General features: G+C 41.5%; 1 long non-coding RNA gene across 3 annotated transcripts; it reads right to left on the bottom strand.

The window, feature by feature from the left end:
- Positions 1-1,663: 1,663 nt before the first annotated feature.
- Positions 1,664-6,196, bottom strand: LOC130187830 (uncharacterized). 3 transcript variants are annotated; one of them, XR_008830514.1, is made up of 5 exons: positions 6,059-6,196; positions 5,187-5,232; positions 2,856-3,219; positions 2,428-2,507; positions 1,664-1,893 (listed from the first exon to the last, which is right to left on the bottom strand). It is a non-coding gene; the product is annotated as an uncharacterized LOC130187830 (long non-coding RNA). The 3 variants fall into 3 exon arrangements; XR_008830515.1 differs by lacking the exon at positions 6,059-6,196 and having other exon boundaries at positions 1,664-1,975; positions 5,187-5,326; XR_008830513.1 differs by lacking the exon at positions 6,059-6,196 and having other exon boundaries at positions 5,187-5,324.
- Positions 6,197-14,106: the final 7,910 nt, after the last annotated feature.

Genomic DNA, 14,106 nt, shown 5'->3' with positions numbered 1-14,106 from the left:
TAGCTGCTAATGGTAGCGCTAATGAAAATGGGGGGCAGCTGTCATCATCATTATAATTCATCATTATAATTGTTATCAATACTCATTAAGATTATTATTTTAACTATTAGTCATTATTATATACAATCACAAACAAAATGTCACTTTATATACATTGTCACTTGTCTCTCATGTTTCATGGTTAAAATGTCTTCTGCGTCTTTTTGTCCTTTTGTCATCAATAAAGATGCTAGCTAGCCCCCACTTGTTATTTTGCATTCTTATAATGAAATCGTTTAATTCATTCAATGAACAATCCAGCAAGGCAGCTGCTAATGCTAATAAGCTACCCCCCCCGTGTCGCCTTCAGTTTGTCACTGTTTACTGTTACCTAACAATTACTGTTATGTAATTCTAATGATAGCCAACCAGCACCTCAACTTGTCATTTTGAAATCTTACAATGAAATTGTTAAATTCATTCATGAAAAAAGCTAGCAAACCAGCTGCTAATGCTAGAGCTAATGAAAAGGGGGGGGGTGTCTATATACTGTACGCACACACGTATATCATTTTTAGCATTATCGTAATCAATGTCATTATTGTAAAAAAGAAGCTAATCCCGGTGATCAGTGCTAATGCAAATGTTAGCCAGCCCACCTTTTTTTTTTCTTATTTGCAATAAGAAAAAAAAAAAACACACACACACTTGTTATTTTATTTTGCAATCACCTTCCGTTTGTTCCAGATAAACCAATAAAGAAAAAAAAGAAAAAGAAAAAAATGCTAATGCTAACAGGAACAGTGGCTAGCCCCCAGTTCAAATTAGGCTCAAAATGATTGAGCTTATAAAGTAATGTTTACAAATAATTCCAATATTTGTAAAACAAACTTTGTAAATCTGTAAAATAAATCTGCATGAGAAATTCAAGTTTGTGATGTGTAAACAAATTGTGCTTGTGGCAAAGAGATTTGTATTTGAAAAAAAATGATCAGTGGTGAGGTTCAACAGAGACACAGGGGAAGAAGAAAAGCTTTGTGGACGTCTGTGTTCAGAGACAAAGAGCAGGAAACTGTAAAACTCAGTCAGCAACATTCCCAGTGTGAGAAACTGACAAGGACAAACTTTGATCCTTGTCACTTCAGTGTCACTGTGGGAACTTTTGACCAGAGTTTTACAGTTTTCTTCTCTGTATCACGACACAGATGTCGACGAATCCACTTCTTCTTTTACAGAGTCTTTGTTCAACCTCAACACTGATCGTTTGTTCAGCTTTGATTCAGACTTTCAACAAATATAAATCTCTTTGACAAAAGTGCAATTGTTTGACATACACAAACTTGAATTTCTCAAGCAGATTTATTTTACAAGTTTACAAAGTTTGATTTACAACCACAAACATTGGAATTATTTGTGAACATCACTTTACAAGCTCAAAATCATTTTGACCCTAATTTGAGCCTAAGTACATATGTAGCTACAGTAACAACAGTTCACAATAACACCTCAATAAGTTCCTTAACAACAAATCAGACACAGCAAGTTTCCAAACAAGTATTTTAATTGTATTCAAGCCAAATATATGAATCATCACACCAACATTGTTTTCTGATGCATTCGATTTGACGACAACTTAAATGTAATAAACAGAATATCAATTTAACTCGGGGGGGGGGGGGGGGGGTCTCTTCTACACATGCAGGAAGTTGAATTTGTCATGGAGATTTATTTTACAGGTTAACAAATGTTGATTTACAACTACAAACATTGGAATTATTTGTTAAGGTCACTTTACAAGCTCAGTCATTTTGACCCTAATGTGAGTCTATATACACGTATAATGGGAGGAGTCATGTGCATGACTTACCGTTTCTTGCTGGTTTCGGATGGTGTAGTTCTGATCCGAGCTGGATTCTGCCGTCCCACACAGAAGGAAAAATAAGGACATGTCAAGCAGCTCCTCTTCTGACTATGAAATGTTTGAGACAGTCTAAGACTTCAGAACATAAAAGATGTAACAATCATCCATTTAAACCTCATTTAGCATCTACTGTAATAAAAACAAGACTTAATGCATAAATCTGAACAAATGATACATGTGAAGGTGTACAATATATAAATATATAAATAAATAAACACATTAGTGGTGAGGCAACACAAAGACACTTTTGTGAACACATGCAAAGCACAAAACTTGGTGCTGCAAATTCCTGCAAGTGTGTGACACCGAGGTTACAAGTAGAATTTATAATTCATGTGTGAAAATAGGATCTGAATTCTACTTGTAACCTCCATACACTTACAGATTTATGAAGGCAAGAGCACACTGCAGGACACATGGGTGGTGCTTGGCAGGATATAGCAGCATGTTTACACTGTGGGTCTGATTTAATCACAGTGGTAAAGACAAGTCTTACTGTTAAAAGTGAATGACAGCATGTTACTCACCTGGACCCTCCTCACTGTCTGGACTCTCTGCCGTAGGTGAGACAGGTGGAGGCGGTATTACACCTGTACTGGCTCAGGTCCTGATAAAGACAGAGGGATGCTGAAATCTCCTGAGAAATGTAAAGACCTAGTGCACTTTCAATCATGGCTGATCTCCTAACAGTAATGTAAAGTGGTGACAACATGGTGAACCGACCGACGTGTATTCACTCGGTCTCCTGGCTCCATACAATCTCAAGTTACAGTCAGTTACAAAATGAGCCTAAAGTTACTGACGTCACTAGCTGGACAACAGCCGAGAGCAACAGACACAATCCTACTAACCGCTAAAACGTCTGTCCACAACGTCAATATCACCACCTGAAATGTTTGTCGGTCGTTGAACTGATTATACTTTTAGCTAAAGAGCTAGCATTGATGCTACTCACCAGGCTAACAGGAAAGTTGCGAGCTCGGCATCAAACCGCATCTCTTTCCTCTCAGCAGCTTCTCCAGCGGCGGGAAGACACATCCAGATTTACTCTGTTGCTTCTTTTCTTTGCCGTTGAACGTGGTTTCTTGTCGGGAGCGGTTCTTCGGGACGCAGATGAATATCGTCTTTTAGCAGGTTCAGCCATTGCTGTGTTTCTGTGATGCCAACGTCAAGCGCTGCCGGAAGTTGTTCTTCTTCGTGGGACTGAGGGCAGACTTGACGCGCCACTGACTCACACAGCGTCAACAGTCACAAAGTGGTATTACAACACAGGACAGGTCAGGAGAGGCTGGTGCGCATGCGCATTTCAGTATATAACTCTGAAATACAACAGATGGAGGTCTTGATCATGACATCATCACTGTGGCTGCTTCACACACTGTTGATAGTGTTAATTCTTTTCTTTTTTTTAACATTTTAAACTAAAGTTCTGGCCACATCTTATTTTGCACCTTTACAGCACAACCACCAAAGCTGACATTTAAAAATAAAGCTTCATGTTCTTTGTCCACATTACAAACCAACCAGTTTTTACACTTAGTCAAGTTAAGCTCAATGTCTTTATTTTAACTGATATTGAAACATTTGATGCATATAAAACATTTTGATTTGCTTTGACAGTATGTAAATCTATGCTTGGATTATAAAATACAATCATGCTTTACCTTATACTTGCACTCAATTTATGATGTACATTCGTTTGTATTTGCCCATTTTGCATTCAGGCCAGTAGATGTTGCACTGTTCACATGAAGCATCAAGATATAAACCCTTTGTGGAACCACTTTGCTGAGAAAGTAAATCAGCCATTATAGTTAATATCAGTGTGCTGTTCCAACAGCATCACTTATTTAGAGGGAGATTGTTACTGGAACAAATAAATATTTGTCTCACACATTAGGACTAATGATGAATAATGATTATACTTGTTACTAAAGATTCTGTTGCACTGTTGATTCAACTACTTCTTTTTATTAAGCAAACTTACATATGACAGTGAAATTCAGCTTTAACTTCATCCACAACTATTTTATGATTTTAAATAGTTACAGTTGACTGTAAATTGTACACTACAGTATTTAATTAATCAATTTATTACATTCTTTTATACATGTTTCCAGTGTTGTAAATTGTTTAAATTAATGTAGTTTATAATGTCCAATAAAGTTATTTATGAAGCTCTTGCTTTAACTTTGTTGATGGTTTTTATAGAACACATCTGGTATGAATTTTCACAATAGTAACAGGTACAGCATTGTGTGACTATTTCTATGTTAGCTTTAATCAACAATATAAATACTAGAAATATTTAAATGTCTGACGACACTGACAGTGAAGGATCAAAAAACATGCTGATGTTAATCGGTAAATACTTTCACCTGTGGAGGTGGTGACAGTGCCAGAGATGATCCATCACTTAATCACAGTTTAATATTTATAAAATCTGTTCTTAAAAGTGTTGCTACCATCACCTGTCAACAACTGCAGAATGAAGCTGCAGGTAAGAAACTGAACCTGTGAATACTGAAGACAGAATAATAAACTAACTCATCAGCAGTTAGTCTGTCATTTCATCAGTGGAAGATGAACTGGGAGGTTTTCTACCATCATCATCATCATCATCATCATCATCATCATCACAGCACATTAGAGAACTAAGGATGTCCATGCAGTCTCCCTTCAACCAGATGAATGGAAACTAATGAGCTGCTCTGTACATGAGCTCCTCCTTCTGTTGGCACAGATCACTCAGTTTTCACAGTGTGGAAACTTTCAAATGACGATAAAACACAAACACTTGAGTTAAGATGCGGTGGATCACAGTTAATCACAAATATCGATCAGCTGTCAGGATAGGTGCATGAATGTCTGCTTCAGTTGAGGACTGGTTTGAGTATTAAATGAACAATCTTCTATATGACAAATATCTGTCTACACATTTTGTATATGTCACGTTATCTTAACTTGAACTATCACGACGTCTTGATGGACAATGTATTAACTGACATTAACGCTGCGCATTACACTAACGCAGATCAATTAAACTGGGTCACGTGGAGTAACACAAACCAAACGTCGTTAGATTAACGTCGATTAAATTCACCTTTTTATTGGGCTTTGACTGAACACCTCCACGGGCTAACCCAGGTTCACACAGGTTATCAGCTAACGCTAGCACTAGCTAGCTAGCTTGGTTAGCAAGGTGCATCTTCACCTGAACTGTGATATTAACAGGGATGCTAATCTTGGCTAGCAAAGAAACGGGATTAAAACAAAATGTACTTACCGGAAAAAAATGAACCGCCGACTCCTCCGAGTTTCTTTGAGAACAACTGAACACAGAACAAGATATTTACCGGTAAACAACATGTTGGAGCTAACTTTGATGAACTGAAAACACAATGACAAGTCAAATGTCTGACACGTCACTCTGACGTCATATCCGGATCAACAGGCAGGTCCCTCTGTTAGTCAGTGACGCGGTAGCCACGTCCTAAAGCCACTCTGCTTTAACGTCTATTTTCTTTTAAATAGGACCATAATTTTAAATAATGAACATAATGTTGTAATGAAGAAAACTTCAAACTAGAGATTCAGACCATAAACACATAACGAATCAGATTAGAAAGTAGGTGTTGAGCGGGAGAGCTGCTGCTGGGTGTCTCACTCCTCACTGCTGCTAGTCTTCTGTTTCCTGGATCATTTTATATCTGATTAATTCTTATTTTGAACGGATTTGAGTTGCAGGGTTTTAATGGAGAACGGGAATATTAGGAAAGACTGAATCTGTTTGGTCACCTGAGAGAAGTTAAGTGAATTTATATCCTGCAAAAATATCAGGTAAGAAAACATTTACTCTTGTTTTTGTGACGTTGTTTGTGTTCGTGTCGTTTATTTCTGATTAAATAATGCTATAGACGGATAAACAAATGTCATTAAGTATGTGTGTTTATACTGCGTCATTAACGTGTTAAAGTGAAAAGCTAACCGCGATTAGCGCGCTAGCTATAACAGCATTTAATTCAATGTAGAAGAAGCTAATTTTACTGTGTGTTGCTAGTATGTGTTAATGTTGTCAGATGGTTTAAAGCTGAAACCAGCTGATGAGAGGTGAATGAGTGAAGTGAATGAGTGAAGTGAAAACTGTCTTGTACACACTTGTTCACTCAGACAGAGAGGACCAGGAAACACAGTGAGGAGCAGAAGTCTCCCGCGCAGCTGCCGCTTGGTCTGGACTGTTGTCTCCAGCCTCCCGCTCATGGTTCCCATCGCCGGCATCAGCCAGTTCCTCATTGTTCCCCATGTTCCAGAGACTCAGGGATCTGTGAGGAATAACTAACATGCTGTTTGTTTGTAGCTCCGGTTAGCAGCATGACAGCAGACATCACTGAAGCTGTAATAAACATCACAATCACATATTCTGAAGATACAAAAACACAACACTCTTATGTACAAGTTAATTTGTTGATCCGAGACACTGAGCAAGAGAGAGAGAGAAGCCAGAGCTAACTGCTAATAAAATAAATATCTAATTCAAATAACAAAAAGTCGACTTATGTTCCTGCTTATGTTTTTTTTGTGTAATGCACAATCAGTTCCCCTGGCTGTTTTGTATTGTATTTTCTATTATATATTCTGATTGTTTGTTCTATTGTATAAACTGAATATATATTTTGTTCTTGCTTCTCTACAATAAAGAGAGAAAAAAAAACATGCATAATGCATAAAACCTAAGCCTATTTAAAGTGGCAGACATGTTTATATAGAAATGTACTACTACATTACTGCAATACTCCTACCTGTTAAACATAAGAGACAAAAGTGTTAGAAACACAAAACAATTGTTAATACACACTAGTCTAACTTCCTTGTCTTGTTGGGGTTTTTTGCTCCTCTCTTATACTCTTTGTAATTCCTTGTCTTGTTTGTTTACAGATCTTTAAAGCTGCTTGATTAGACTTTTCTTCCTCCTTCCACAGTACTCCTCTCTCCCCTTTGTGTTTTCTTTCCTGTTTTACTTCCTTGTTTGGTAAAGCTTCTTATCTCTTTGATTTGAAAAGTGATATATAAGTCAAAGATTTAAAACAAAAAGTTGTTAAACTCACAAGTAGATTTTTTAAATGGTTGTGATTCAGTGATTTATGCTTTCTGTTTAGTTCAGACTCATGCTTCTTGTACTTTGTTATACACTAACACTGTGCATACAATGTATTTATTGTACCCGGTGATTTAGGTGACTGTGCTGCTTCCAAATCCATGAGCTGTGACCTTTGACCCCAACACACACACAGGGTGTTGCTGGTCAGAGATTATGACACCGCTGTTGCATCAGTCACCTTACCTCCGCTTGGGATTGAGTTGCATCAGTCGGGAGAATGACAAAGCATCTTCCTTCTCCCTTTAACTCCTTTTAACCCTCCTCCCCTCTGTGTGTGTGTGTGTGTGTGTGTGTGTGTGTGTGTGTGTGTGTGTGTGTGTGTGTGTGTGTGTGTGTGTGTGTGTGTGTGTGTGTGTGTGTGTGTGTGTGTGTGTGTGTGTAACCCTATACTGGCCAATATCCCATGTGAGAACAGCTACCATCGGTCTGGACCTCAGACCAAAACCAATGAAACTAAGAGAAACCAGCCGAAAACGTCCTGGTTTATAATCATTACGATCAGAGCTGATCACTTCCTGGTTAGAGAGCAGCTCCACAGTGACCTCAGTTACGACCTCAAGCTGAACCGAGAGTAAATCGTCCTGTGCTGCTTCCTCCAGGTGTGTTGAAACTCATCGTTTCTGTTTCTGCTTCCTCTTTGTGAGCTAACAGAACGTCCTCGTCCACAAACAGCTTGTCAACTGAGAAAGAGAATAAACTCACTAGAAACAGACTGATAATAATGATAATGATGATTTAAAAAAAAAAAAGTCTCATTTACATTGCAAACAGCTTCAGGTCAGAGTTTCTGCTCGTGGCATTCCCACTGAATCATTTAATTAAAGGCCTCAGAAACGAGAAAACGTGACATCACCACATGAAATACCTGCTTTTTATGGAGGAGAGAGAAGAAAGTTGAACCAATTTAAGATGGAAATCTGCAGGTTATATAACTAGTAACAGAAGAGATATTACAATGGGAGAGGACGACGATGGCTGCGTACAGACACTGATCATTAATGTTAATAGTTATAAGATACATCTATAATACAATGTGATTAGTTTCAGCTCTGTTATGATTGAGTGGTTTTAGTTTTTATTGGTTGCCACCATTGATATAATTGCTGATGTTGTTGTTGTTGTTGTTGTTGTCTTCCAGCTGCTCCTGTGAGGTGACCACCTTCCATATATTTGATGTGGCATTTGTTTGTTTTCTGCAGGACGCCCTTCGTGATGGAACCGGTTTTCTGGAAACCGGGAATCGAACCGCCAACCCTGGGATCAGCAGCCAACTCTTCCTAATATGAAAAGTCAAAATGTTCATGTAAACTAAAGTGGTCCTGTGCATAAGTTGATTCTAGTCAATGTGTAAGTTGAATTTGGGGGTTGAGATACTGACCCTTCAAAATAAAACCTTAGTGTTGTCTGATAAAAGAAATAAGCCTTGTTTTCTTAAAGCTCCATCTTTTCTTCCTCTTCTGTGTTTTATTTGAAGTGTTGATCCATCAGAAGATATTTAAACCATCTCAGTGTAGTTTTACATCTCCTCTCTCAGGCTTCTCTCTGCAGCTCTAGTAACAACAGGTCTGTGAGCCAATCAGAAGAGAGGAGGCTCTGAGACTCAGATTTCAGGTAAAAACACTCAGAGAAACTAAATCCTGCAAGGTTTGTATGGTGGGTCCAGGTGGGCGGGGCTTGGTGACTGCTTTGTTGTGACATCACAAAGTTCCAGAAGTCCTGACGGCTGGTTTTAAGGCTCAGTTTCTGAATACAGGCTGTGTGCATTTCTCTGTGGACTGAGGCTTTGATACTTTCACAGTATTAATATAGAAGCTAGAGCTGATCTATAATCTATAATCACACTACACATGGACACAGACCTTTACACTGGAGGAGCTTTAAAAACAAAAGTTTCTTTATGAATATGAAGTAACGTGATAAAATACTACAGCCCTGCTCCAACAGAGTCAGAGAGCAGGTAGAGCAGGAAACATGATGCGAGCTGACAGTATGTTAGAAGTTGTAATTAACATACCAGCTGTGAATCAAACAACATGGAGTCAAGTCGAAACATTTCCCTCCGGCAAACAGGACACCACCCACTTTCACAGCGCTGGTTGCTATGGAGCTTCTTCACAGCGCAGTCTTATGAAAATGTTTGAAATGAAACTTAAAGAGCCTTAGATTCATAGATAGTAAACAAAATGACGTCATCAGATGGAAAACAACCCAGAGATGTTGTTCTGTCTCACCGGACCCAGCCATGATCTAACATTACTGTGGAGACACATGACCACAGATACCTGATGGTGAACAGTGTATATGTATATTGGTGTTTGTTTTCCTCACCTGAGAGGACCAGACAAACCTGGATCAAGTGATTTGCTTGACGTGTCTTGAGGCAGGTGGGTGGGATTTACCACTTCATGCCAATTAGACTGTTGTGTAATTGGGTAATTAGAAGTCCATTAAACTGACTGTCAATCATAACGGCGTGTTTCAGTCAGAATGTTTTTTACTCATGGAGGACGTGTTGGGCTTTCACACTGCAGCTGGTCATTTCTCTTTTCTCTGGTAGGGGCTCGACCGCTGACGGATGTGTTTAAACCGGCGTCCTCACACAGGAAATGACACATTTTACACCCGAAACAAGGAGATTTAGAAAGACTTTCGCAGGTATTTCACCACGCTGAATTTCCTGCTGTTTTTTTTTTTAACACTTCTCCAATTAACAAATTGAAAAGTTGTTGAAAATTTGACTTTATCAGAATGTGGTACGTTTTCTGTGGATGCAGCGGCGACTTATTTAGTCTGAGTTTGTTTTTATTCCAGTTTATCTTCACAGATAACAAACACTGGAGCAGCCACACCTCTCTCTCTCTCTCTCTCTCTCTCTGTCTCTCTCTCTCTCTGTCTCTGTCTCTCTCTCTCTGTCTCTCTCTCTCTCTGTCTCTGTCTCTCTCTCTCTGTCTCCCTCTCTCTCTCTCTCTGTCTCTCTCTCTCTCCCTCTCTCTCTCTCTCTCTGTCTCTCTCTGTCTCCCTCTCTCTCTCTCTCTCTCTGTCTCTCTCTCTCTCTGTCTCTGTCTCTCTCTCTCTGTCTCTCTCTCTCTCTCTCTCTCTCTCTCTCTCTGTCTCTCTCTGTCTCCCTCTCTCTCTCTCTCTCTCTGTCTCCCTCTCTCTCTCTCTCTGTCTCTCTCTCTCTCTCTCTCTCTCTGTCTCTCTCTGTCTCCCTCTCTCTCTCTCTCTCTCTGTCTCCCTCTCTCCCTCTCTCTGTCTCCCTCTCTCTCTCTCTCTCTCTGTCTCTCTCTCTCTCTGTCTCTGTCTCTCTCTCTCTGTCTCTCTCTCTCTCTCTCTCTCTCTGTCTCTCTCTGTCTCCCTCTCTCTCTCTCTCTCTCTGTCTCCCTCTCTCCTCTCTCTGTCTCCCTCTCTCTCTCTCTCTCTCTGTCTCTCTCTCTCTCTGTCTCTGTCTCTCTCTCTCTGTCTCTCTCTCTCTCTCTCTCTCTCTCTCTCTGTCTCTCTCTGTCTCCCTCTCTCTCCCTCTCTCTCTCTGTCTCTCTCTCTCTCTGTCTCTGTCTCTCTCTCTCTGTCTCCTCTCTCTCTCTCTCTCTCTCTCTCTCTCTCTCTCTCTTCTCTCTCTCTCTGTCTCTCTCTCTGTCTCTGTCTCTCTCTCTCTGTCTCCTCTCTCTCTCTGTCTCCCTCTCTCTCTGTCTCTCTCTCTCTCCCTATCTCTCTCTCTCTCTCTCTCTCTCTCTCTGTCTCCCTCTCTCTCTCTCTCTCTGTCTCTCTCTCTCTGTCTCTGTCTCTCTCTCTCTGTCTCCCTCTCTCTCTCTCTCTGTCTCTCTCTCTCTCCCTCTCTCTCTCTCTCTCTGTCTCTCTCTCTGTCTCTCTCCCTATCTCTCTGTCTCCCTCTCTCTCTCTGTCTCCCTCTCTCTCCCTCTCTCTCTCTCTCTCTCTCCCTCTCTCCGTCTCCCTCCGTCTCTCTCTCTCTCTCTCTGTCTCTCTCTCTCTGTCTCTCTCTCTCTGTCTCTCGCTCTGAGTGAATGGCGGAGTGAGAGGAGCGTGGTGCTGCAGAGAGCGTTTTGTGAGATTTTTCGAGTTTTTCTATCTTTCCTAATTTTTTTCTGTATATGTTGTAAATAGTGTGTAGTTCAGGTTGTGTAGGTGTTAAGTTTTGGTGTGTAAATAGGAGGTTGGGGGGTTGTTTTGCGGTCGGCCGGCGTCTTCGCTGGTCGGCGTGGTGAACGCCGACATGGAGTTCACCAAACTCAGCAGGAAACACGGGTTTAAAATCTGTGCTGGGTTTCAGTGCTCGGTGGAGGACTGCAGTCTGGCGGTGGGGGAAGTTGTGGGTCACAGCAGCATTAAATCTGCTGCTCGGATGAACGGCGCTGTTGTGATTTTTGTGGACAGTGTCGAAAAAGTTAATAAGATTATTGAAACTGGAGTTGTGGTGAATGACACGTTTGTGTCGGTGTCTCCTCTCGCCACACCGGCTAAAAAAGTCACGATATCGAACATCCCTCCGTTCATCAGTGATGAGGTTTTGTTGAGGGAGCTGGCGAGACACGGGAAGATCGTTTCCCAGATCAGGAAACTGCCGTCGGGATGTAAATCTCCGCTGCTGAAGCATGTGGTTTCACACAGACGGCAGGTTCTGATGATCCTCAACAAAAAGGATGAAGAGCTCAGTCTCGTTTTTAATGTGAGAGTGGATGATTTTGATTATGTTGTGTTTGTGAACTCCGGGACTTTAAAGTGTTTTGGATGTGGGAGGGAGGGACATTTAGTCCGAGCCTGTCCTGATAAAGTCTCCTCTGCTGATAAAACACAGAGGGAGGAGGAGAGAGGAGACACACAGAGACAAGCTGGACAAGATGGTGGGGGGACAAAACAGACACAGCAGAGTCAAGAAGACTCTGACACTCAGAGACAAGGACATGAAGCAGCTGTCAGTCACACAGGGAGGGAGAAAAGTGATGACAGTGAAACGGCAGCAGGAGAGGAGACTGTGGTGAACACTGCAAACACAGCAGCAGAGGACACTGTGAGAGACACTGTAAGAGACACTGTGAGAGACACTGATGAACACGTGATGGAGCAGAATGATTTTAAAGTCCCTGTTCTAAAAAGGAAACAGACCAACAGTGACAGCGGCTCTCAGGCCAAGAAAGGAGCAGTGACCATCAGAGAGAAGAAGAAGGAGGTGCAGCCAGAGTCTGAGTCTGGCATGGAGGAGGAGGAGGAGGAGGAGGAAGAAGAGGACTGTGATGAAGGCAGCCAGCCTCATACTGACTCACAGCTGTCTGTTGGATCACAGCAGGAGGAACAATATGAATTACAACAAGTTAAAAAGTTCCTGCAAACAACGAAAAATATGAAAAAAGTCCGAGTGGAAGAATATTTTACAGACAAAGAAGTGTTTATACGATCTGTCAGATCACAGATGAGCAGCAGAGGAAAAGGGGTTATACTGACCAGGAAGTCTACAGACTGAAAAAACTAGTCCTGAGACTCAAACAAGAACTGAACAATGATGAAGACTCAGAAACAGTGTAAGACAGTCTGTTTTCTGTCTGTCTTAGTGTGTGTGGTGCTTCTCACATCAGAGGCCATGAGTGATTTTAAAGTCTCCACACTTAATATAAATGGAGGCAGAGATGTGAGGAAGAGAGCCAGTCTGTTTGAACTGATAAAAGTGAAGAGTGTTAATGTGATGTTGGTTCAGGAAACACACAGCGACTCTTTAAATGAGACTGACTGGAGGAGGGAATGGGACGGGGAGGTGGTTTTAAGTCACTTAACTAAGACCAGTGGAGGAGTGGCACTCCTCTTCTCTAAAAACTTTCTGCCACAGTCTCATGTGGTGGAGGAAGTGATGAAGGGGAGACTGATGGTGGTCAGAGCCAAATATGAGCGTTTTACTCTTGTTTTTATAAATGTATACGCTCCCAACACAGGACCTGCCAGAGTTCAGTTTTTAAATGAACTAGCTGTGGTTTTAAGTCAGTGTGGGCCTGAAGAGGTTTTGTTTTTAGGAGGAGATTTTAACTGCACAGAGAACGATCAGCTGGACAGGAATCACACTGAACCTCATGCCGCCTCAAAACGAGCCATGAAGCAGCTGGTAGAGGCTCAAAGTTTAAAGGACGTATGGAGAGAAAAACATGGCAAACAGAGGCAGTACACTTGGGTCCAGACCAGAGAGAAGCTTCTCTCGATGGCCAGATTAGACAGGTTTTATTGTTTTAAGCATCATTTTAGTATTTTTAAAGGATGCAGAATACTTCCTGTGGGGTTCTCAGATCATTGCATGGTGTCCTGTAATGTGTATATTGCAAATGTGAAACACAAGTCTGCATATTGGCACTTTAACACTGCTTTGTTGTTGGATGAACATTTTAAAGAAACGTTTTTATTTTTCTGGGGAGTTTTTAGAACTAGAAAAGGGGATTTTACATCGTTGAAGCAGTGGTGGGATTGTGGGAAAGTAGAGATCAAGCAGTTTTGTCAACAGTACACTCTCAATGTCTCTCGTGACATCACCAAATCTATAAGAGATCTGGAGATTGAAATAGTGGAGCTGCAAAGTGCTGCAGAGTCCACAGGAGATCGAGGCTGTATTGAAGACCTCAAAACCAAAAAAGCCGTACTGGCGGACCTGCTGGGCTCTAAAGCACAAGGGGCGCTGATCCGGTCTCGCTTTCAGAGCGCTGCTCTGATGGACTCACCGTCCAAGTTCTTTTTCAGCCTGGAGAAGAAGAATGGGCAGAGCAGGTTCATCCACGCTCTGCACTCAGCTGCAGGACACCTGCTGACTGAAGACAGCGAGATCCGACAGAGAGCTGTGGACTTCTACTCCCAGCTGTTTGAAAGTGAGTACACTGAAGATGACGGGGCTTTTAACTTGTTCTGCGGTGGGCTGCCCAGGGTCTCGGAGGAGACCAACAAGGAGCTGGAGGGTCCTCTGACTACAGAGGAAGTCTCCATGGCGCTGCAGAGTATGCAGGGGGGGAGGGCCCCTGGGATTGACGGGCTCCCACCTGAGTTTTACAAAGCTTTCTGGAGTGAA

Source organism: Seriola aureovittata, chromosome 19 (genome assembly GCF_021018895.1).
Source record: "Seriola aureovittata isolate HTS-2021-v1 ecotype China chromosome 19, ASM2101889v1, whole genome shotgun sequence".
Taxonomy (NCBI): Eukaryota; Metazoa; Chordata; class Actinopteri; order Carangiformes; family Carangidae; genus Seriola; species Seriola aureovittata.
The sequence above is the reverse complement of the archived record's forward strand: the minus strand, read 5'-3'. Positions and strand labels throughout refer to the sequence as shown.